This window comes from Chrysochloris asiatica, unplaced genomic scaffold, assembly GCF_000296735.1.
Source record: "Chrysochloris asiatica unplaced genomic scaffold, ChrAsi1.0 scaffold00084, whole genome shotgun sequence".
In the NCBI taxonomy this organism is placed as follows: Eukaryota; Metazoa; Chordata; class Mammalia; order Afrosoricida; family Chrysochloridae; genus Chrysochloris; species Chrysochloris asiatica.
Window position 1 is genome coordinate 9604259 of NW_006408602.1, and position 25290 is coordinate 9629548.

The 25290-nt window shown below is 40.9% G+C and overlaps 1 protein-coding gene across 3 annotated transcripts in view; it reads right to left on the reverse strand.

Annotated features, from left to right (window-relative positions):
- Positions 1-24916, reverse strand: part of KLHL32 (kelch-like family member 32) — a 358168-nt gene extending 333252 nt beyond the window's left edge. For all 3 annotated transcript variants that reach the window (XM_006865850.1, XM_006865849.1, XM_006865848.1), the window contains exon 1: positions 24511-24916. The gene's annotated coding sequence lies outside the window, so the exon portion shown is untranslated. The remainder of the gene's footprint in view (positions 1-24510) is intronic.
- Positions 24917-25290: the final 374 nt, after the last annotated feature.

Below are 25290 nucleotides of genomic sequence, written 5' to 3' on the forward strand. Positions count from 1 at the left end.
CACAGTTGTAAGGAATGGTGCCACACCGCACAGTTGTATAGAATGGCTACTATCCATGCAGATGTAGGAGTCCAGGTTTCTCTCTCACTCACTCTCAATATTCAATTTATTGTCAAGCCCTGACAATATTACCGCCTCAGTAAATAGTCTCCTTCTCTCCCTCTCTGTCCTATCCACCCTAGGCCGAGCTACTACCACCCTCTCAGAAACAGAACAATGGTCTCCAAATATCTTCCTATAATCATTAGCATTCTCCTCTAATCCAAGGCCACATTAGCCTTCCATATCCTCTTACTCTCTGATTGAAACCCATCCTCAATGACTTCCCATTGTCTTTATAGGTCCAGGTCTGGTCCTGCCATACCTACCCTCCAGTAGCCTCTTCCCATAAGCACCCCTTGGGTCTCTGTGTGCTATGGAACTTTGTCGTCACTGTGTTTCCTCCAAATATTGCACTGGACCTATATTTTCCTTTACCTGGATCACGCTCCACCCTCTCCCTTACACCTGATTAACTTCCCCATCCTTCATATCCTCAATCTACTTTCTCAAGGAAGACTTCATAACCTCCCTCCAGAACACATCAAAATTCCCCATTTTGCACTTTCCACAATACCACAAACCTCTCTTTCTCAGTAATCATTTCAATTTTAGTGTCACGCTGATATGTAAGTTATTTAATTAATGCCTGTCTCAACTCGAGTTTCCATTCTGAGATGGCAAGGACTTCTTCTGTTTTCCTCACAGTTAAGTCATCAGCACTCGACACACAGCTATGTGCTGAATGAGCATTCTTGACAGAATAGAGTTATCAGTGGGGAAACTGGCAATGATTTTATAAGTAAATATGCCAACAGCAGCATATGTAAGAAATGACAATACAGTAGTTTTCTAACTTTTATTCTGAAATGAGAGCATGTGTCAAAGAGCCAGACCAGATGTGGTCCAAGACTCACAGCTGAGTATAGACAACACGTTGTTGTTGTTGTTAGGTGCCATCAAGTCGGTACCAACTCATAGTGACCTTATGCACAGCAGAACGAAACACTGAATGTTTGGTAAGGTGGTGGGTCAGAGACGAAGAGGAAGACCCCCAACGAGCTTGTCAACATAGGTGATGCTGAAAAACTACTGCTTACATTCTCATTACACCCTTACAGCCACGAAGAGGTGATGACTAGAAGAATGAACTGACTCTTCCAATATAAGAAGAGCGACCATTAGCCCCCTAGGCCTTCTTGCCTTGACTTTAAGAGCGATAAAAAAATAGAAAAGATGTCATAGATAGCAAGGGACTGCTCACTGCAAGGTAGGTGGTTTAAACGCACCAACTACTCCTTAGAAACCATGCACAGGATCACTATGAGTCAGAACCACTCGACAGTACTTAATAACAACAACAAGTTTGTACCAGGCACTAGACAATATGTGGGTTATTATACTTGATCCATAGATTACACCACAGGGCTGTGGTCATCATGTGCCATGGAATCGGTTCTGACTCATAGTGACCCTGTACAGGGTTTCCAAGGTTGTAAATCTTTACGGAAGTAGAAAGCCTCATCTTTCTCCCATGAACAGCTGGTAGTTTCAAACTGCTGAACTTAAGGTTTGCAGCCTAATTCTACTAAACTACCAGAGCTCCTTTACCACAGGGTAGGTATTACTATCGCCAGTGTATAGATGCAAGGCCTAGTAAACGAAAGAACCAGGATTTAATCTTAGGGTTTTCTGCCTCCAAAGGTATTTCCAGCAATACACCCCACTACTGCTGCAGTAGCTGCAAAAAGGAAAGGAAGCTATAAGCAACTAAAGCCCACTGGCTGTGGGAGGAGGTGAATGGCTGATGAACACTGAACATCAAGGAGGGACAGAGCAGTCCGAAGCATTCACATAGCACAGAGAAGGTTTGTATGTGCTATGTAGTGGTTACAAGTCGGGCTGCTAACCTTAAGTTTGAAACTACCAGCAGTTCCATAGGAGAAAGATGAGGCTTTCTGCTCCTGTAAATCTGTACAACCTCAGAAATCCTATTCAGGGTTGCTGTGAGTTGGAACCACCTCCACAGCATATAACCAATCAAACCAATCTGTGGGACAAGAGAAGCAGTGAGAAGGCTGGATCCCAGAAAAAAATGGTCTTCAATGTAGAGGCTTAGCCCTGCCCTAGAACTAACATTGAGAGTCCTGCCCAGGGGACCCAGGACCCACTAGCAAGAACAATAATGGATCAAATGGGGTTGAAATATGGTCCTGAGATGGCGGTGAGGAAGGAGGTAGTCTTAGCCAGGTATGTTTTTTTTTTTTTTTTTTTTTTCCCACTTTGGAATTAATCCTATAATTTCCCTCTACCAGAGAATGTTTGTTAAATATAAAATGAATTTGGAAGTGTGTTGTTTTGAGAATGTCCAATGTGAAAAAACATAAAAACTGGTTGCTATCAAGTTGATTCCAACTGAGGGTGGCCTCCATATGTGTCAGAATAGAATTATGCTCCACAGGGTTTTCAATGGCTGAGTTTTGGAAAGTATATCACCAGACCTTTCTTCCGAAATGCCTCTGGTGGCTTCGAACCACCAACCTTTCAGTTAGCAGTGGAGCTCTTCAACGGTTTGTACCACCCAGGAACTCTTGGAAAAATGCTGTTAAATGGTTCCGACTCATAGTGACCCTGTATAGGGTTTCTGAGGAGCAGCTGGTGAGTTTGAACTGCCAACCTTGTGGTTCAAACTGACCTTGCGGTCTAGTGCTAATCCCATAGCACCACACCAAGGCTAAACCGCCTAGGGTTCTGTTGCTGTTGTTGTTTTTGTTTGTTTGTTTTTAATATATTACTGATTACTTGACAAAGAAGTTGAGAAATCACACCTACATAACACTAAAGGATGTGTTGTTGTTATGTGCCATCGAGTCGATTTCGACCCATAGCAACCCTGTATAGGGTTTCCAAGGAGCAGCTGGTGAGCTTGAACCACTGTTGCAGTTCAAATGACTTTGCAGTCTGATGTATTAGCCTACAGTGCCATAAGGTTGTGTAGAAATCAGTATTTCCTGAAAGCATTTTTAGAAAACCTGAGTCATGGAGAGTGTTCACACTGGGAAAAATTAGAAGGCAAGGGAAGAAATCCTCTCTAAGACTATTAGAGCCATAAATCGTGGCGAATCACCAAAGGGTTTTAAAAAAGAGACTCAGATCAACAGAAGCCACGTTTCTAAATATATTTCTCCGGCAGTGTGCATAGGAAAGGACAGAAGAAAAACAATGCAGACATTGTGGAAGACACCTCAACAGACTCTTAAAAAGTTAAACATAAGCTTACCATATAATACAGAATCCTATTCTCAAAAATACATCCAAGAGACATTAATATGCCCAGAAAAAAATGTATGCAGATATTCATGCCAGCATTATTTATAGGAGCCCAAAGCCTTTCCAAATGCCCATCAAGTGATGAATAAATATAATATACTCATGCACGAATAGGGCTGCTAACCTCAGGGTCAGCAGTTCAAAACTACCAGCTATTCAACAGGAGAAAGATGAGACTTTCTGCTTCCATAAATATTTACAGCCTCAGAAACCCTGTACAGGTTCGCTATGAATCGGAACCGACTCCACGGCAGATGACCATTACCACCACCATGCAACAAAAATTAATACATTATTGATACATCCTAGAACATGGATAAACTTCAAAACCATCATGTGGCAAAAAGAATCCAGATACAAAAGACTGCTTATTATATGATTTACATGTATTTAAATATCCCCCAAAGGCAAATTTATCAGAAGTAGATCAGAAGTTGCCTACAATGGGATTAACTATAAATGACAGGCTGGAATGTTGTAAAGCTGAATTGTGGTGATGGCTGTACCACTATTGCTGTTGCTGAGGAGCCAATTCCAACTCAGGGTGACCCCCTGGACGCAGAGTAGAATTACTCCATAGGATTTTCCAGGCTGTGACCTGGCCAGGCCCACCTACCAAAGTAACTCTGGGTGGTTTCAAGCAACCAAGTCTTCAGTTCAAAGTTGAGTGCTTAACTGTTTGCATCAGTTTAGGGCTCCCGTGTTGTTGTTGTTAAATGCCATCAAATCCGTTCCATGTAACAACCCTGTATATGGTTTCTGAGGCTAGAAATCTTTGTGGGAATAAAAAGTCTCATCTTTGTCCCATGGAGCCGCTGATGGGCTAAAAATCGTTAGGTGAATAAGTATAATAAGTGAATTTTATGATCATACATTATCCCTTATTAAAGTTGTTTTTAAAAAGTGGTAAAAGCTATGGGGAAAAAAAAAACCAAAAAAAACCCCACAATACAGGATAAGGTGAATTGAGAGTGAAGGTGTGGGAGCGGTGGAATTTTAAATAAGATATCACAAGCCAAAATTTCAAACCACTGCCCTTGACTCACAGAAACTCATTATAACTAAGTCAAACTGCCCCCCCCCCAAAGGGTTTCCAAGGCTGTGTACATCTCGATAGAAGCCGACTTTAATGTCTCTTTCCTGGTGGTTTTGAATCACTGACCTTTTTAGTTACCAGCTGAGCACTTAGAGACTGCTTCCAGGGCTCCTCAGGATGATCATACTGGTCCTTGTTAGAAATGTAATATTTGAACAAAGACATGAAGGAGGGAAAGGGTGAAGCTGGGAACAGACAAGGGAGGAAGAGCATTCCAGACAATGGGAACTGCAATGCACAGTCCCTCAGATGGAAAAGGGAGCTTATAAAGTCTAGGTTGGAGGGGATAAGGAAGTAGTAGAAAGAGTAAGGATAGAGAATAGCTGAATAGGACGCAAGGTACAGAGGGTGTTGAAGCCACCATTAAGGGCTCTTTGGTTCTTAGGATGGAAGCTGTTGCAGTTTTGAGCAAAGAAAGAGTGAAACTGACTGCTAACCTGAGTAGAGTAGATAGGGAAGAGGGGTGGGAAAGGACAAAGGAGACCAACTGGGAGTCTCTTGCAGTCATTTAAGCAATAGATCAATAGATGGTACTGATTGAGATTAGGTTAGTGGCAGAGGAGGTGGTGAAAACAGAATCATATAACAGAATTCCCTGACTGCTTGGATGCCAGGAGAGAAAGAAACCAAGGTTTTGAACCAGAGCAATTAAAGATGGAAAAGCTCTGGATAAAGTAAAGTTGGGGGAGTGGGTGGCCGGGTGCCACCAACTAGGTTCCGACTCAGAGCAACCCTGTATAGGGTTTCCGAGGTTGTAAATTTTTATGGGAGCAGAAAGCTCATCTTTGTCCTGCAGTGACTGGTACATTCAAACTGCTGACCTTGAGGTTAGCAGCCCAGCTTGTCATTCATTATGCTACCAGGGCTCCTTAGAGTTGGGAGTTGTTGTTGTTACGTGTCATGCAGTCAGTTCTGACTCATAGCAACCCTGTATAGGGTTTCCAAGGAGCAGCTGATAGGCTTGAACCTCCGACCATGTGGTTGAAACCAACTTTGCAGCCCAGCACATTAACCCGTAGCACCACATCAAGATTTCCTAAAGTTGGGAGTAGGGAGTCATTTAAAAGGCATATATAGGGAACTGGATAATTACACTACATCATATATACTAGAATGGCTTCACATAATTTTGATAACCTTTTTTTTTAAGGTCACCTTCATTGTTGTCAATAAATTCAATAGAGATATTTTAGGGAAATTAATTCGGCCGTGCAAAATGTAAAAATATTTAAAACGCTGATTTCTTAGTCTTCTTTTTATTCTTAGTTATAGGACTGCTAAACAGCTTTTTTTCTTATACTTCTTACTTATATTTCTAATGACATATTTAATCTACCTGGGAAGGTTTTAACAGCTGGTCCAAGCAATAAAAAAAATGCAGGACATTATGTTGAGTGAAAATTAGTTAATCGCAAAGGACAAACATTGTATGAGACCATTATTATAAAACCTTAAGACAAGGTTTCTATACTAAAGAAACATTGATGTTTACCAGGAGTGGGAGAGGGAGAAAATAGTAGTTCACTGGCTAAAGGGTAGAGACACTTGTTAGCTCAGGTGATCAGGAGAGCCATATACAGGAAGGGAAAGGGAAATTCACAAGTAGGAGGAGCTTGGCAAAAGAACGATGTAGATAAGCAAAAGGACAGGGAAGTATGCATGGGCTAAAAAGGATAGTGGTAAATAATGACATATACACAACCTTGGAAACACAGTGCTCTGTACTTAGACACAGGGATTGAGACATAGGTTGAATGAAGATGGGAGGAAAAGTGAAATATTTATATATTTCACAAATAAGGAGCTCTGGTAGCGTAGTGGTTATGAATCGGGCTGCGAACCGCAAGGTCAGTAGTTCGAAACTACCAGCTGTTCCGCGGAAGAAAGATGAGGCTTTCTGTTCCCGTAAAGATTTTCAGCCTCGGAAGCCCTGTACAGGGTCGCTATGGGTGGGAATCGACTCGACGGCACTTAACAACAACACCAGTAGCATAGTGGTTATGAATTAGGCTGGTAATCTCAAGGTCAGCAGTTCTAAACTACCAGCAGTTCTGCAGGAGAAAGATGAGGCTTTCTGCTCCCCTAAAGATTTATAGCCTCATAAACCCAATACAGGGTCGCTATGAGCTGGAATCGACTTCAAGGCACATAATTACCACCACCTCCATCACCAATATGTAAGAATTTGAAAGAGGATGTTTGCACATGAGTTATTTATCTTTCATGCAAACACAACTAGGAATGTGGTGAAACATGTGGCAGGCAAAATGATGAAAACTTCCTAGATATTAGCAAACATCTTAAGGAAATGAATTGATGGGCCTGGGGGCTCAGGACCATAATCTGACCTGGGGACACCATGGTCAATTGGCATAACATAGTCCACAAAGACAATGCTCTACATCCTGCTTGGGTAAGTAGCGTCTGGGATCTGGAAAGCTCATGAGTGGCCATCTAAGGTGCAGCTCTGGGTCTCTCCATGTGCAGAAGAAGGAAGAGTGATCAGATCTGAAGAGGCTTAGAATCAATTAGTCCAGTGGACTAATGGGATATGTGAACATCAGTCTCCATGACTCTAAGGGCAGGAAAATTACATGGTGCCTGGCTACCATTACCAACTGCCCTGAAAGGGGTGACATTATAGGGTCTCAGATAGAGTGGGAGATAATGTGGAACAAAATTCAAAATTATTTAATTCTAAAAAACAGAAATCAGAAATAAACTGGTGGCCTTCGACCACCCTCCAGGTCTGGAAAGGAATTCACCTTCGTGGTCCAATATTCAGCCAAGCAGTATAAAAGTTTAAAGATGGGGACAATAACACTAGCAAGGTAAACTCACCATGGAATGGTCAATCATTCAAAATCAAAAGGGCAACATTTGTCTAAGGACAAAGTTGAGAAGAGATAGGAAGGTGGTTGAAATGCAAATAGGAACCATGGTGAGGAGGCAAGAAGATGAATGTAATGCTGATGATGTTGTCTGTAAACCTTTACTCAAGGCATAAGAAAAGGCTTAAAAAAAAAAAATGCAGTTACACAAAATGACAATCACTCAGTCCAGAGTAGCTGTCCTTAAAAGACCCAATGAATGTTGGGCTGCATTAATGAAATCTGACTCCGGTGATGAAAACAATCAGCATTAGTGCCCAAGTCAAACAGCAACACAAAGAAATAAGCGAAATTCAAGGTCAATCTCTCTTGAGATGTATTCCTGCCTTTCTACAGGAAGCTACTATGAAGAGATGATGGTAGAAAAGGTTAAATTCCTGATGAGAGATTTAAATAACACTGTTTCTCATTTCAAAATGAAAAATACAAACAAACTTACTTTTTCACTTTTAAATTTATTTGTGTGAACATGTTCCGGTTCTCTCTTGCTCATTCTGCACGTTTGGCCAATGGATTTGGTCACTCTATGTAGTCATTATTATTAATACAAGAGTTAGAAATACACATTAGACTCAGCAGCTGTGCCCAAGGTCATTGTTTCCTATAATTTGGCACAGATGGACAAAGAGGATCATTTTGACAGAATGGCCAAATGCTAACCACCTAATGGGGCAGTTGCTTCAAAATCAACTACTAATAAATGTCGTTTCACAGTTAGAAAACCCACCTCAGTCTAAGCTTCAATCAGAAATATCTTCCTAACAGTATATATTTGCTTGCTTGTTCTATTTCTCTCTCTTTTAATGCTGTACTTGACATAAAAGTTGGCAAAAATTTTGCATATAATTTTTCACCTGATTTTCTAGGAAGGGAAATGTAACATGATAAAGCAATTCTAGTCCTTGAATGATAATTTTTCAGGTCAAGAACAGTTTCTTCCATTTAAAAATATTCTTAAGTATTAAAATGGGAGCACAGTGAATCTATAGGATAAGCACTGAGCTGAGAACCACAAGGTCGGCAGTTCTAGCCCAACAGCCGCTCTCTAGGAGAATGATGAAACTTATGTTCCTGCAAAGATTTTTAAAAGCCTCAAAACCCCTCATTATGAGTCGGAAGCAACTCAATGGCACTTAATAGCAACAAGCATTAAAATTGTCCTGTAATAGGTATTAAGCTGATTTGTACCCAATTCAGTATCAGGGAAACCATCAGAAAAGTTTTAATCATGTCTAAATTACCATGAACAAAAATAAATCTGATATCCACTTTTCTTTCATATACTCACAGCCATCAAAATAACTTCTCATAAAGATATAATTTAGTATCAGACAAAGGCGCTTCAATAAGTTTGTGGTACAATTCCATTGCCTTTTTATTCCATTTTTCCATGTACATTTTGAAGCCCCCTCAGATTCACCAGGCATGCTGCTGTTAGGCGCCATCAGCCTAATTTGGGAGCCGTGGGTCTAGAATACTGCTCAGATGCTGCTCCTATTTTGTGTCTTATTCTCACCTCCCAAAGAGCAGCCATACTAACTAGGTCTGGTCTTCAGCTTTCTTGTCATTCACACTTTTTAACAAAAGTAGCATTTTATCACTTCTGAGGCCACACCACTCTCCAGGTATTCCAAAAGCATTTAAAGTGCAGGCAATTCTGTAGTAACCAGGTACCCATATGAATAGAAGTCACAGTGTAGGACTGACATCCTCACTGATGAAACAGAGTTGGTTCCAACTCACGGGTGACTCTGTATAAGGTTTCCAAGGAGTGGGCTGGTGGGTATGAACCACTGGCCTTATGATTAGCAGGCCCGTTTTTATTCTACAGTGCCACACCAGGACTCTATGCATAGCCCTGATCATCTCTGTTGTTGTTGTTGTTGTGAAGTGCCATCCAGTCAATTCCGACTCATAGCAACCCTGTGTAGGGTTTCCAAGGAGCAGCTGGTGAGCTTGAACTGCCAATCTTGCAGTTCAAACGACTTTGCAGTCTGACACATTAGCCCACAGCGCCACACTAATTTCACAAGTTGTCCACTGGCAAGGTTCCGTTTACTTATCTACATACCAATCCTTAATAGCTGCGTGACTCTTCAAAGCACCTGATATTCAAATGTTTTGATGCTCTGAGAATTTGAGAGTTAGGAAGGTCAGGAAATGTTAGGGAACTGCCATGAGTCATAAAAAAATGCTTGCTAGCTCACTGACACTCACACAGGCACACACTTTCACACTTTGCTTCAGCCAATGTCTAAGCACAGTCAATTAAATTTAAAAGCCTACTCAAAACCTGCCAAACACATTTTGAACCCCCACATAATAAAGAATAAACTACAGTTCAAAATTGTAGCCTTTCTGCTAGCAAACTCCTGCCGTGAGAATCCATACTACACTGCAGCAGTTCACTAAGGACCTATTAATCAGTAACGCATACAATTATCTCCTTAGTAGAAACAGTATATTCCACCTGGCATATACAGTGTCATTAATGATTATACAATGTTATTAATGATTCATGATAAAGATCAAAGATACAACCTTCAGTATGGATTACACCTCAACAGAAACAAAAATCCTCACAATTGGACCAGTAGGCAACATGAGAAATGGAGAAAAGATTGAACCTGTCAAGGATTACATTTTACTTGGATTATAGCATCAAGAAAGCAAATCTGATGCAAAAGACCTCTTTAAAGTATTATAAAAACAAAAGTATCATCTTGAGGACTAAGGTATCCCTGGTCTAAGCTAGGGTATTTTCAATCACTCCATATGCATGTGAAAGCTGGACAATGAATAAGGAAGACTGAAGATTTGACACCTTTGAATTATGGTGTTGGGGAAGAATATTGACTAATCCATGGTCTGCTGGAAGAATAAACAAATCTGTCTTGGAAGAAATACAGCTAGAATGCTCCTTAGAAACGAAAAATGGTGAAACTTCGTTTTGCATTACTTTGGCCAAATGCCAGGAATTGGACATCATGCTTGGTAAAGCAGAGGGTCAGCCTAAAAAGAGGAAGACTTTCAATGCAATGACTTGACACTGTGGCAGCAACAATGGGCTCAAACAGAACAGCTGTGAGGCTGGTGCAGGACTGGACAGTGTTCTGTTGTACACAGGATCACTATGAGTCACACCTGATCTGAGGGCACCTAACAATAACATCATTCATGCTGGAAATTCACCAAGGACAAAAGAAAAGCACCTGATATTATTTCATGCAGGAATACACATTTAAAATATGTATTTTAAATATAGTTACTTTGGGTGGTGCAATGGCTAAGTAATCAGCTGTTAACCAAAAGATCAGCGGTTAGAACCCACCATTCACTATGAGGGAGAAAAGATCAGCAATCTGCTAACATACAGAATAATGTTGTTGTTAAATGCTGTCTAGTTGTTCCAACTCACAGTATTTAGAGTTTCTGAGGAGCACCTTGCAGTTGCTTATTCTGCAATGCTACACCAGGACTCCCTAAATGTTGTTGTTGTTATTAAGCGTTGTCGAGTTGGTTTCAACTGATAGTGACCCTGTTTAGGGCTTCTGAGGAGCGGCTAGTTGGTTTGAATTGCCAATCTTGTTGTTAGCAGTCCAGTGCTTATCCTACAGTGCCACCCAAGACTCCCCATGAAGATCATAGCTTTGAAAACTCTAAGGAGCAGTTGTACTTTATCCCATCAGGTTACTATGAGTCAAAATCAACTCAACGGCACACAACACTTTGATGCTGGACTAGGTATAATGAGAACATTTATAAAGATTCCCTCTGAAGAACTCCACCTGATTGTGCACTGATTTGAGTGGGAAACTGTAACCTCTGCTTCAGCAGTGTGGACACGTGGACTTTTATCCATATGTTGTTGTTGTTGTGATGTGCCATGGAGTTGGTTCCGACTCATAGCGACCCTGTACATATAGGTACCTGTTTACTACAGAATTGACTGCACTGTTTAAATGCTCCTGGACTACCTGGACATCATTGTGGCCTCAGAAGTGATTAAATGAGATTTTTGGTATGAAATGAGTGACAGGGAAGCTGAAGACCAGACCCAGGCAGTGTGGTTGCTCTTTGGGAGGTGGGAATAAGACAGAGTATGAACAGGTCACTGTATTCTAGACCCACAGCTCCCAAATTAGGCTGATCCCTCAGAGGAAGTTTTATCATACACATTTGGTTGGCGCCAACGCTGAACTCGTCTTAATCTCCCACATAGAAATATTCTAAATAACAGGTATGGTGTATACAGCAATCTATATTTTTAAGATAAATCAGGTCTGCAAAAATGACACCAACCCTCCCTCCCACAGCACTCTCTACAGCTGGGTTCGAGAATTCAGTGCCACAGCACGGCCACGCAGAGCTCAGACACCAGACTCACATTTATGAGGCTCATTAGGGAAATTAACAGGTTACAATGCAGGATCAGAAAATCCTCAGGGCATAGTTCTTGCAGTCCCAACAGCTTCTGCTCAGCTATGGCCATAGGCTGGCCTCTCCTGTCCCTCCGTCCCTTTGTCTGACTCTGCCCTGCTCAGCAATGTTACAAAGCTCTTTTAAGGATGCTGATAAATGCTCAAAGAACACGGCACTCCACTATAAACCTCATTCTAAAGACACTAAGCTCTAGCTCCATGGGTCAACAAATCTAGCTCCTCCAATTAATCGCAGGGAGGCTCTCCTTTCCAATAAGTGAGCCTCCTGCTCAAAGGCACTCAGCTTTACTTGCTCTAAGCTGGTAAGTCTACTGTTCTGTCTGATGCTCTGGCTCTTGGTTCTGTTGCTCTGTCTCCTGAATCAAGGAGATTCAATACACAGATATCTTAGGATCCAAAGGATGTGCCCCACTCCTGGCTCTTCCTTATTGGTAGTGGATCTCACCTCTGCTTCTGAGATGGCTTGTTTTATAACAAATAGGATGGCAAAATTGACCAATCATGATTAGCTATGTTAACTATTGCTCACAAATGAACCATCAGTATTTTCCCCCACCTTCTTCTTGCCAAGACCCATCAGGAAAAAGTCATTCAGAAACCCTATACAGGGTCACTATGAGTTGGAACCAACTTGATGGCATTTAACAACAACAACAACATGGCTAGAAGAGACATTGAAAAAGTCTCCGCACCACAAGATCATTGTAAGAATCAACTTGGACTGCAAAGTTCCCAACTAAGCCTGTTTGTAGAGCTGTGATAATAAATATTTTTTAAAAAGAGAGGTCCTAGAATGACAAATCCAAAGAAATAACACAACATTTTAATGTAGTATATCAAATTATATTCTCATGAACTCTGTAAAAACATTTTATTGTTATCCCAGTTTATAGAGAAAAAGGCTTAGGGACAGGCATTGGAAGTTAGGATCACTTCAAGTCCTGCTGACAGAATCTGAAATTCATTAAGTTTTATTCCACGTGTTCTTTCTTGCCCAAGAGGCCTCACTGTGCTCACCTTCAGTCTCACCTTACGCCACAGAAATACTACCAGTGAGGGACTTTCTGTGCCCTAAGCAACCACAGATGGGCGCTGCCTCAAGAAAAGGCCTCATCGATCAACACGGGCACTTTCTTTAGGTGCCTAGAAGTGGGCAAGCTGGAGAGTTCAGGAATGGAAATGTGGTTGGTTCTTTGGGAAGGAATCCTCTTTACTGACTAAAGCAAATGGTCATTGCTGGGCAGTTATAGAAACTCTAAATGAGCTCCCATCCCTGAAGCCAACCATAAAGATTCAGCTCAGCAGAGGAAAAAGAGGAAAACATCATCCCAAGAATGTCTTCATAGCAATGACACGTTAGCTTCCTACAGATATTAATCTGGGCCGACAGCCTGGTTGCTATCATAGTGGGCTCATGTTATGTTGACAAATAAGAAGCCTCCTCCATCCTTTCCTCAGTCCTTTCATCAAAAGAGAGAGAGAGCGAAGTAAACAACACCTACTGATTAAGGTGCCACAGGTATACACGTGAGCAAAGGAAGGATTGCAACAGAATTCCTAGGCAATTCCAGAATGGAGTTTTCCAAAATATTCGAGAAAGCAGAAGAAATTTCAAAAATACAAGGCCCAAAAAGATAAATACAGTAATCAAGGCACACATTAGAAAATCTGAGGGTTTCACGCTGATATTAGCATGGATGTCATTTCTGCTGCCATATTTTTACTTGAATTAACTATATTTAATATCCACTAGAGTCCTGGTGTGACACTGTAGGATAGCTACTGGACTGCTAACTGCAAGGTCTGTCATTCAAATCTACCACTCACTCCTTGGAAACCTTATACAGAGTCGCATTGGGTTGGAATTGACTCGATGCCACTTAACAACATATACCTATCTAGGAAGCACAGTGGCTCTGTAGGATAAGCACTGGACTGCGAACCACAAGGTCAGTAATTCAAGGTCCACCAGTCCTTCCACAGGAGAAACCTGAGGCTTTCTGCTTCTGCAAAGATTATAGTCTCTGAAACCCTACATAGGTCACTATGAGTTAGAACTGACTTGACAACATTTAACAACAACAACAACAAATAAACTTATTTATCAGTGGTTCAAACTCACCAGCCACTCCTTGGAAACCCTATACAGGGTCGCTATGAGTCAAAACTTACTTGAGGACTCTTAACAACAACATCACAGATAGAGGGTGCCCTGGCCCCACAAAGATCTGGGTTAAAATATGTTCTTATTTTCCAAGGGAATATGTCGAACTGATTCTATCACATAATTAAACCATGAAATTTATTCCTCTTCTCTCAATTCCACTCTCATTAAACACTTACTTACTCAAAACGAGAAAATGTGCTGGCTAAAGAATTCAACCCATATTTGCAAACCTCTTTGCAATTACATGCATTGAATATGCTAATAATCCACTATAGACCTAGTCATAAATTTTAATGATTATACATTAATCACAGACTTTTAATGAGCAAAATTTACAGAACCACATTATCTGTGGACACCAAGATTGACAATTATGCAAAAAATTAAAAGATTAGGTAAGGGAAATTTATCACAATATCATACAGGTGACACCAAGATTCACAAATTAGAGGTTTAGTAAAAAGTCAAGTCCAATGCTGGGTAGAAAGGCCCAAGGGCTATGCATGAGTTTCTCAAATGACATTTGATCCATTAGAAAGCACTATTTCTAGATTTTATTAAATACCTCCAAGAAACAATAAATAGCTTTGACCCAAAGCTAAAGAAGATAAACTGTGTCCAAATTAAATCAGATGGTAGGTAATTTAATGTTTTCAGAGAAGAAAAAGCTAAAACACTAAATCTGTATTTCTTTAGGCTTTGAATCCTCAAAAATAAATAAATTAAATAAAAAGCAATCTATCATCAAGGACATCAGTCTGGAAAAGACTAGTGAATCTTTCAGCAGCCAAAGGGTTGCTTGATTATCTACACCACTACCTATCACAAGAATGGCATTTTTTAAAAAGTCTCCTTTCAGGGAAAGTCAAATAGAGTAGATGAGGAAGGAAGTCAAAGACAGACAATCAAAATAAGTCTCCTCCATTCAAATGTCTACCTCAATTCAGAACAATTTCCGAAATAATAAGTACAGCTGTCACTGATGGAGTGGTTAACAATAAAACTAGTATCCTCACATTAAAAGCAGACTTTTTTCCCCCAGTAATACTCGATTTTATACCTTTGCTGGTATGTTAATTTCATGCACACACAAGACCTTGGCCATCACATATTTCACCCTAGATTTCACACCTCATTGTAATTAAAAACCACTATAAGCACAAGTCCTGGTATGGTGCTGTGGGCTAATGCATCAGACTGCAAAGTCGTTTGAACTGTATGGTTGGTGGATCAAGCTCACCAGCTGCTCCTTGGAAACCCTACACAGAGTCATTATGGGTTGGAATCGACTCGATGGCACTTAACAATGACATATGTACTAGACACAAGCAAGGTGGGTCTGAATCACAAGGTCAGCAATTCAAACCCACCAGCTGCTCCTCAGAAACTCTATACAGGGTCGTTATGAATCGGAGCCAACTTCAAGGCACTACCAACAACAAAATAACACAGATAGCGGAGAGCTGTGCCTTCATTGGATAAGCACTCAACTGCAAACCACAAGTGGCTCCATGGGAAAAAGATGGGATGGTATCCCTATACAGGGTCATCATGAGTTGAAACTGACTCCACCGTACTTAACAACAACAACATACATAAGGAGTCCTGGTAGGGTAGTGTGTTACTAGTTGGGTTGCTAACTGTAAGCAAAACAGTTCAAGTCTTCCAGCTGTTCCGAAGGAGAAAGATGAGGCTTTCTGCTCCCATCAAGATTCACAGCCTCAGAAACCCTATACAGGGTCACTATGAGTCAGAACCAACGCCACAGCACACTACCACCAGTACACAGATAGCAAGAGAAGGATGTGGTTTTCTGTTGTCATAAAGATTTACAGCCTCAGAAACCCTATAAGGGTCACTATGAGTCGGAAGCGACTCCACAGCACACTATCACCATCATCTTAATGGCAACCAGTACAGAAACATAATCTTTTTTTTTTTCTAAGTTATATCATCTTTTGATTTCATAGAGAGCAAAGAAACAGAAAAAGGATCTTCTTAGACAAACAATCACAAATTTAGCATTAGCAATTCCTTAAGCTTTCCTTATTTTAGATATCTAAACTAATGTTACTCATCAACTACTAAAAATACACTGGAACTATTAAATTGTAATACAGTACATTTAAAGGAACACTTGAGGGGAAAGCCAAAGGTCTAAGTAGAACACATTCAGCACAACAAACAGTCTTTTCTGTAAGAATCTGTCTTGTGATACAGTGTTGGATGAAAACAGAACTTAGCCTGATACGTTGTTGTTAAGTCAAGTCAATTTTGACCCATAGCAACCCTGTATAGGATTTCCAAGGAGCAGCTGGTAAGCTTGAACCACGGACCTTGCAGTCCAAACGACTTTGCAGTCTGACACATTAGCCCACAGCGCCACTATGTGGGTCCTAAAATTGACTGTGCAGGATAGCTTCCTTGAAATGCATCTCACTGCTTCAAAATGTCTTTGGTGTGGTAGCCTGTGAGCAGCTCCCATTATAACTCTGGTTACCCCTAAAATCCAATATTAGAGTAGGTGTGACCCTAAAAATGCCAGGATAGCCTAATCTCATCTTCACTCTTAGATCATCTTAGAACCAAAGTGTATTTTAAAAAGAAAAAAAAAAAAAATTACTCTGCCATTTGTGAGGGCGAGGAGTTGCTTGGCAGGGATAAGGGGTAGGGAGATGGTGATACAGACAAAAGGGAGAGAAATTAACTAGAGTCTTCTCTTTGGGAAGGCTTTGATTCTATCAGACTTGAAAGTGAATTTGAATTCTTTCTTTGACCCTGGTGAGTATTTGACCTTTTCATGAAAGCGACATAATTAAGCACGATGGCTAACCCCAAATTATTTGGATACATTAGACAACTAGAAACTAACTTAGCAGAAAGGTTAGAAGGTACTTGTTGCTGCTCTTATTATTTCCATGGAGGACACAGAGGGCAAATCTGTGCTTTCTACAGATGGACACCCTTCAAGAGATCCTACAATCAAGCCCCAAAGCTGCCTCTAGAAGTTGGAAACTGACCCTTCCTCTTTCTCCCTTTTGGCTAGACTGAGGCTCCAGGAGGTGCAGAAAAGAGGGAGGAGGAGGCCTGTCTGGAAGAATAGACTCCTTTAACCACAAACTATGCATACCTTAACTCCGACTCCCTCCCCAGAATCCACCCAACCAGCTATGCCTCTCAAAGATTCTCTCCAAGGTTGATGACCAGGATGAGAAATTTTAAATGGTACTGACTATTCCTGGTGTGGTGCTATAGGATCAGCACAGCACCGTGAACCACAAGGTCGGCAGTTCAAACCCACCAGCTTCGCCTTGGAACCCCTACACAGGGTCAATAGGAGTCGGAACCAACTTGACGGCACTTAACAACAACACACAGCACCAAAAAACACATGCTGCACTGTAGGATAAGCCCTGGATCACAAGGTAGGTTTGAACCACAAGGTAGGTGGTTCAAACTCACCAACTGCTTCTTGGAAATGCTATACAGGTTGCTATGAATCGGAACAGACTCAACAGAACTTAACAACATCAACCTTCATTTTGAGGAAGGCATAGGTAAGAAATTGGTAAATACTAACATTTTCATCTGGTGGTGCTGCAGGTTAGGCATTGGACTATTAGCCTCAGGGTTGACAGTTCAAACCCACCAGTCACCAACTACTTCAAGGAATAATGAGGTGGTCTGTTCCCGTAAAGATGTACAGCCTTGGAAACCCTATCTCAGATCCCTGTGAGCCACAGTTCCCTCTATGGCAGTGCGTGGGTATGGTCAGTTTGGTTTTGGAGATTTTATTACACATCAGACATTGTGCTAGATGTTTCCTCTGCATTATGTCCATGTTAGACTGGTAGTGGTTGTGGTTGTATGCTGGTGAGTCAGCTCCAACTCATAGTGACCCTGTATGGGGTTTTTGAGGCAGAGAATCTTTACAGAAAGCTCTCATCTTTCTCCTATGGAGTCACTGGTAGATTAGAACTGCTGACCTTGTGGTTAACCACCCGATGTGTAACCCACTGTGCTACCAGAGTCCCTTTAATCTTAGAATAGCCCTGTAAATTAGGTAAAAGATTCCTCCCTTCACAGATTAAAACAATGAGACCTAGAAGAGTTATGTAATTGGACTAAGTATCATATAGCCAATAAGTTTCAGAGTTACTATATGAATCCCGACTTTAAGACTCACATTCTTCTGGCTGTGCCATGTTGCCTTGCATATGCAATTTTTAGAAATAAAATGATAAGCAATAAAGTTTCAAAGTAATGTTTTAAAATGAGGTACCAGACTTGAGTCTTAAAAATAAAAAAAAAGCATAAAATGCCTCCTCCACTGTTCTTAGCACCTCTGTCCCATTAGCATTGAACGTGTTCCCACTGAAGTAATCAGCCAGAAGGGAGCTACTTATTCAATCAATATCCTGTATGCCAAATCGGTTGTACCATCATAAAATACGCTCTACTTGTAAGCAATTGGAACAGGATCATCTGGCATAAAAAGGAGAATATATTATACTTCAAATAAACATGTTGGAGATGTCAGTAGTCCATGAAAACAGCCAAAGACTTTCCTTCTTCATGTAAAAATAGTCTTTTCGGGTTGGTAATTTCAGCCATGCAAGGGAAAAAACTATTTTAGACAAATACAAAGCTTTCAATACTCTTTGCCATATGCCTAACTAAACTGACTCCAAGTCAAATTTGCAAAACTGTTATTCTCTCATATAGGGTTCTTTAAAAAAAAATCTTAGCAAAAAGTATAATGCTGTATGCTTAAATCAAGTTAAATGCGTTAATGCATTGCAATATGGATATGAAAATAGAGCATGAATAAAAGAAACATGAAGAAAGTTGCATACTGCTTGCTGCTCTGCACCACTTGTGTAAAGATTTCAGCAAGAAGGGTCTTGGATTGGAAACACCTAATAGTAACAATAAAACCAGGCTGAACAAAATAAATCCCATTAGTGTCCAGCAAGAGGGAAAGCAGGTGTTCTAAGACACATTCTCAAGTACTGGTCTCCAAATTGGAAGAAATTCCAAAATAATGAGAACCAGTTAAACATAAAGAATGAAGAGGGAGTAAGGAAGGGCTAACACAGAGATACAGCCATCTTCACTGTCACTAAAAAGCCCTGCTTCATTAGAAAGGTAGGCTTATTACATTGTTGTTATTGTTAAGTGCTGTTGAGTTGGTTCCAACCCATAGCAACCCTGTATAGGGTTTTCCAAGGAGCAGTTGGTGAGCTTGAACTGCCGACCTTGCAGTTCAAGGGGCTTTGCAGTCTGGCGCATTAACCCACAGCTCTACACCAGAACTCCATTACGTTACTTATTAATATATTTTTTCATTACTTCCCAACTACGTCTGTGAAGAGCATATCATCACGTTGGCTTGTATTGTATTTGCGGGGAATTAAAATTCCTCCGGCAGTGTAGCAGTTACGAATCGGGCTATGAACCGCAAGGTCAGCAGTTCGAAACTACCAGCTGCTCCACGGGAGAAAGATGAGGTTTTCTACTCCCATAAAGATTTACAGCCTCGGAAACCCTGTACAGGGTCGCTATGGGTTGGAACCACTCGACGGCACTTAACAACAACAACAAACAAATCTCCAAGTGCTAGACACTAGCCGTGACATGTTTTCTATTTATTCTGTTAGCTTTTGCCTATCGTACCAACAAGTAGCTCTCTTGCCCAGTCATTGCTGATCTATAATAAAAACCCAAGTCTAATTTCACTGGCTTGTCATATTCCTTTCATAGCTCTATTCAAATAACAAATAAAAATAGTGACCCAAGCACAATCAACAGCAGAGTGCATTAATCTGTCTCCAAAGCCTTCCCTTTGAGTTTGAGAGTCTCAAATAGCTAAAATACAGCTCTTCTTACTTTACACCACATAAATGAGACTTTGCCAAAAGTGCATCTAAAACTAAACTCTCTGTCTCCAAGCACATCCCTGCCCTCCAAGTCTATGACTCTATTAGAAGGAGAAAGTGTTTGTGTTGCTTTGTTCTTCTTTTAATATCCAGTATGCCAGAATCCCTTTTTCCATTTTTGAAATTTATATTTGTCCACTCTAACTGAACTCATGTAAAAGATTTATGTACATGCTTTTTTAGGAAGAGGATATTTTTAACAGGATGTCTGAGAGGAAATTATGTCTCAGACACTGATTGTTAAAAATACACACATAATGGTTCATGAGTATTTACTGTGTACCAGATTCTGTGTAGAGAACATAATACTTGGTTCACCCCTTTATTCTTTTAGAAGAATCAGTACTATATTCTCCAAATTCTCCTCTAGGTCAACAACTCTTCTTTGTAGATACTAGTATCTTCCAACTATTTGTCTCCTACTCCCACCCCACTCACTCTCAGTTCCATTTTCTTGATGTATTTCATCTTGGAGATCTTATCTTTCCACAGCAAGTGTTCAATTACGGGATTAGTTTACCAATATCACTTATCACTAGCATTATTCTTAACCCACCTTTCCTACTCATTGCCTGGCATCACCTCTCATCTTTCGATAATCTCTCTCCAACAAAGGAACTAACCTTCACAATTGAAGACAAAAAAAGTTGTTTTTTTTTTTAATTTTTTCCTTTGTCTGTTCTTCTACAGAATCTTGTACACGGGTGAGTCAAAAATTATCCACAGTCTGGCTGTAGAATTTATTTTAATTAACTCTTAGAAAAGAAAAAAACATCATTTTTTGACAATCTCCTCGCTTTTCAATACTTTGTTCATCTGACAAACTGTCGCATTCCCTTGCTTTAAAATGTTTTAGGCTGAGCTGTGAGCCACAAATGCACTGCTGTCTTCACTTCTTAATCAGAGGTGAATTTTTGTCCTCAAAGGGCTGCTTACAGGGGATCACACAGGTACAAGTCCGATGCAGCAAGATCAGGAAGATGCTTTAACACCTCAAAATGAAGTTTTTGGTGTCCACAGTGTGGGTAGAAATATATGGATATGCATTGTCATGCAAAATCACCAGGCCCTTGGATAGTAGTCCTCTGCATTTAATCTGAAGTTTAGGCTGCAGCTCTTCAGTGAGCATCTCACCTTAACAAGCACTGTTGATTATTTCAAGCACTTTCTCTTGATAGTGTTCTAATACTGACCCTTGAGAATCCCAGAAAACTGTAAGCATCAATCTTCCAGCTGATAGTTGACCTTTAAACTTTTTCTTGATTCGACGACTGAGGATGTTTCCATTCCATACTCTGCCATTTACTCTCAGGTTTATAAGTGATGAATCCAAGTCTTGTCACCAGTAGCGTTTTTTTTTTAAAGAAATGTTTACCTTTCTTCAATCAAAATTTTGTTTGCAGATGTCCAAATGCTTTTGCTTATACAGTGAGTTATTTCAGTACCCATCTCGCACAAATTTTTCAAAACCTAAGTCTGTCATGGATTATTTCACAAGCACAGCCATAGCTGATTTATAAATGATTTGCCACAGAAACCCCTGTCACTCATGTATTCCATTAATATATTTGTTTCTTTGGAATCTTGTACTATTCTGTGTTGTTGTTGTTAGCTGTCTTGGAGTCAGTTCTGACTCATAGCGGCCCTATTTAGGGTTTCAAAGGAGCAGCTAACAAGTTTGAATTGTTGACGTTGTGGTTTGCAGTCCAGTGCTGATACTACAGTACCACACCACTAATAGCCTAAAATTGTGATAGGAATTTATCACTGAAAGGTTCAGCATACTCCTTTTTCTGACCAACTCTTTTTTCTACCTCTTCCTACAACAGCAGATAGGAAGGTTTTCTATGCTCATTTCTGGCCAAGAAAAAATATTAAGCTAGGGATGTAAGAAGTTTTATTAAATGGTTTTGTTTCAATAGATTGCAAAATTCCCATTTTGAAGCACTTCATGCTGTTTTATCTTCTGGGATGTGTAAGCAGAATAAGTAGCAAACTTAAAAGCAAATATAGGCTGCTTTATTGAAGAAAGAATGTGAGCAATCTTTTAGAGATTTAAGTAATAAAACCAGAAAATTAACTATTCTTATAATAATGTACACTTGATCACAGGAGTATTTTATTAGAGAATCCCACTGCCATCTAGCCGACTCATAGCAACACTGTATAGGGTTTTTGAGGCTGTAAATCTTTCATAGCAGTAGACTTACCTTTCTCCCTGGGACTAGCTAGTGGATTTGAACTGCTGACCTGTGGCTAACAGTCTAGTGCTTATCTTACCGAACCAGCAGGACTCCGTTTATTTGAAAATTGTTTTTGTTAAGTGCCATCGAATTGGGTCTAACTCTTAGCCTGTATAGCGTTTCCTAGGATCCACTGGTGGGTTTGAATGGCCAACCCTGAGGTTAGCAGTCCAGGGTTGATCCTACAGAGCCACACCAGGACTCCTTACCTGTGGACCACATGTGACCTGGTCTCCATTGGTGGAGACCTCAGTAGACATGTACTGCAAAAAAAAAAAAAAAAAGGCTACAGGTCACATGTGGCCCATAGGTACATTTTTAATGTTTTTAATGTTAAGGACATGTTGTGTAAAAAATCTGCATATGTTTCTTGAAAAACTAGAATGTTTTTGGAGCACTGGGCAATAACAATCGACTACAATTGAACTCTGGTAGCGTAGTGGTTATGAATCGGGCTGTGAACCTTAAGGTCAGCAGTTCGAAACTACCAGCTGCTCCGAGGGAGAAAGATGAGGCTTTCTGCTCCCGTAAAGATTTACAGCCTCAGAAACCCTGTTCAGTGTCGCTATAGGTCAGAACCAACTCAACGGCACTTAACAATAACAACAACAATTAAGTAGAAGTTACCCGATTTACACAAATTTTCAAGTTCTAGAATGCCTCATACATCTTATCTTTCAGACATCTGAAGTGCAAACATACTTTTTTTTTTTTTTTACGTCAAAGAACTTGGTTCCAAAAGGAGCTTACCCATTCATTAGCTCCATGACCTTAGATAAATTCTTTAACTTCTGAGTCTTAGTTTAGGTCTCTCCCCTTTAAACGGAAGATGATTCCTTGACCTCACAATGTTATGAGGATTTTAAAATGAAGAATAAAAAAAGTGTTTTGTAAACTGTAAAGTAACATGCTTACCACTGTTAATTCATTTTTCAATTCACTGCCTTGCATAAATCCTAGCTACTTACCTCAGTCATTAATTGGCTTCCTTGTGCTTATATGACTAAACTCTGCAAGAAACTGTTCCAAATCTAAATCAAAAGAATTTGATATATTCTCTTACCTTCTTCATTAAGAGGTAGAAAAAAATGAACAAACATCGGAAGAAAATTAAATGAAGTAGATACTTTTAAACACCACTGGATCTTCACTAGGTCATTTCTGAATTTGAAGAAGATGTGAAAATAGTACAAGTATTGTGACTGGATTGCTGATCCCTTCAAGTGTTGTAATTTAAGTTCACTTGGGGCCTCCAGGCAAAAATGACAACCCAGCTATGTGGGACTCCCGTGAAAAAGGAACCCTGACCTTCTCTTGGCCATCACTCAATGTCCCAATAAAAAGGTCCAGTTCATCATAAAAAAAAACACGGTCTACTAAGCTTCTGTGCTTCCTTCTTCAGTAGACTTTTATATGAGCTCTAAAAGCTCAAAATCTATAGTATTAAGCATGGCAGGAATATTACATCTGTTATCTATTTAGATATAGTACCGTGACATATTTTTTCTTAGAGATTTATTTTTAGATATAGATATATTTATCAAAAAATCAGAGATTTGACACAATCTTCTCAGATATGGTCAGAGTTGCAGACAAATGCATTTAGATCATGAATGATGCAGTATACATTAAAGATATGTATGTCAAGAAGGCTGTTTTATTTCATTATAGATTCACAAATACGTATACCTGTTCTGATCAATTTACAACAGATCATTCTTGTGTGGGGAACCACAATTAAACCATCTTCAGCTTTTAATGTTAAAATAATCCTGCCTGAGTGAACTGCAAAATAAAATGTGGAAATAGAGAGGGAAAAGGTAGCAAAATTGAAATCAGCTTTTTTTTTTTGAAGATCACCAAAATGGGTGTTATTATGATTCAAGATACGATCCATTGAAAAATTCATTTGACGAATCCTTTTATCAGCATAGCATATAGTACAATTACCTCTTTTCTTGAAGTTGAATGAAACCGTCATCCGAATACAGATTAAGGAATGCCAAATTACCACGAAGTCCTCAGTATATATTTTATTTTAAAAATCAAAACCAATAACATAATTTAAGAAACCAGGTCTTTCAATAGATGCCCCAAGGCTGTTTAAGCAAGTCTCCTAGGCAACCAAGGAGCACAGAACATTTGGGCTGGGGGGGATGGGAAGAAGAGAGAGAGCAACTCTAGGGTTGGTAGAATAAGTAACCAGAGTAGTAAATGCTCCCACTAGATGACGCTGGTAGAGACTGCTTGGGCTGCGTGCCCTCCAGATCCCGTCCCCACTGGCGCATCAGCAGTCTCCCACCCTCTCCCTCCGTCTGCAGGCACCAACCCCGAACAGGTCACAAGGAGAGAGACTAGCTTACCCGATGGGGCGAGCGGTCTGCTGGGTTAAGTACCCGAGGCTGCAGCGCAGGCACCGGGCTCTCCCTGATGCACAATGGCTCTGCTTCGCCCCACGATGCTGAGGTTAAGAGAAACCGCAGTAGCTTCGCTCTGCCAGTTTGGCGAGGCAGTTGTGAAGAACGAGCGCGCTAGCGCGAGCGCGCATGTGTGTGTGTGTGTGTGTGTATATGTGTGTGTGTGTGTGTGTGCGCGCGTGTGTATGTGTGTGTGCCTGCGCGTTCCCGGACTCTCCCGCGGGGAAACAGTGTTTCCTAGTAAATAAAGAGCACCAGTCAGCACTGCAGGCGGCGCGTCCTACTCGCTCTGCCCCAGGCGACCGCGTCAGCCTGGAGACGCACCTTGGCAGCCCCCAGGGCGGGCTCAGACTGCGACACAGCTCCGCCCCCTCACGCCTCTGGCGACCCTGTGTGCGAACCCCTACCTCCAAATCCGCAGGCGAGCCTGCAAGCACGCCTTGTCTACCCCCGCCGGCGAACCAGCAGGCACTCCCCCCTCCGACCTCACCGCTGGCTCGCGGGCGCGCACGCCCGCACACAAACTGCACCCGCCGGCGAGCCAGCACTCACGCCCGCGCACTATACCGCCAGCGAGCCGGTATAAGCGTTCTCTCCCCTCCACTCCAACCGGCGAGGCCACACGCCCACCCGCCATTTCCAACTCCCACCCACGTGTGGGATTGAGCTGTACACGCTCCCTCCCCTGAAGCTCCAGTCTTGCGCACCACCCCAATTCTCGCCTTC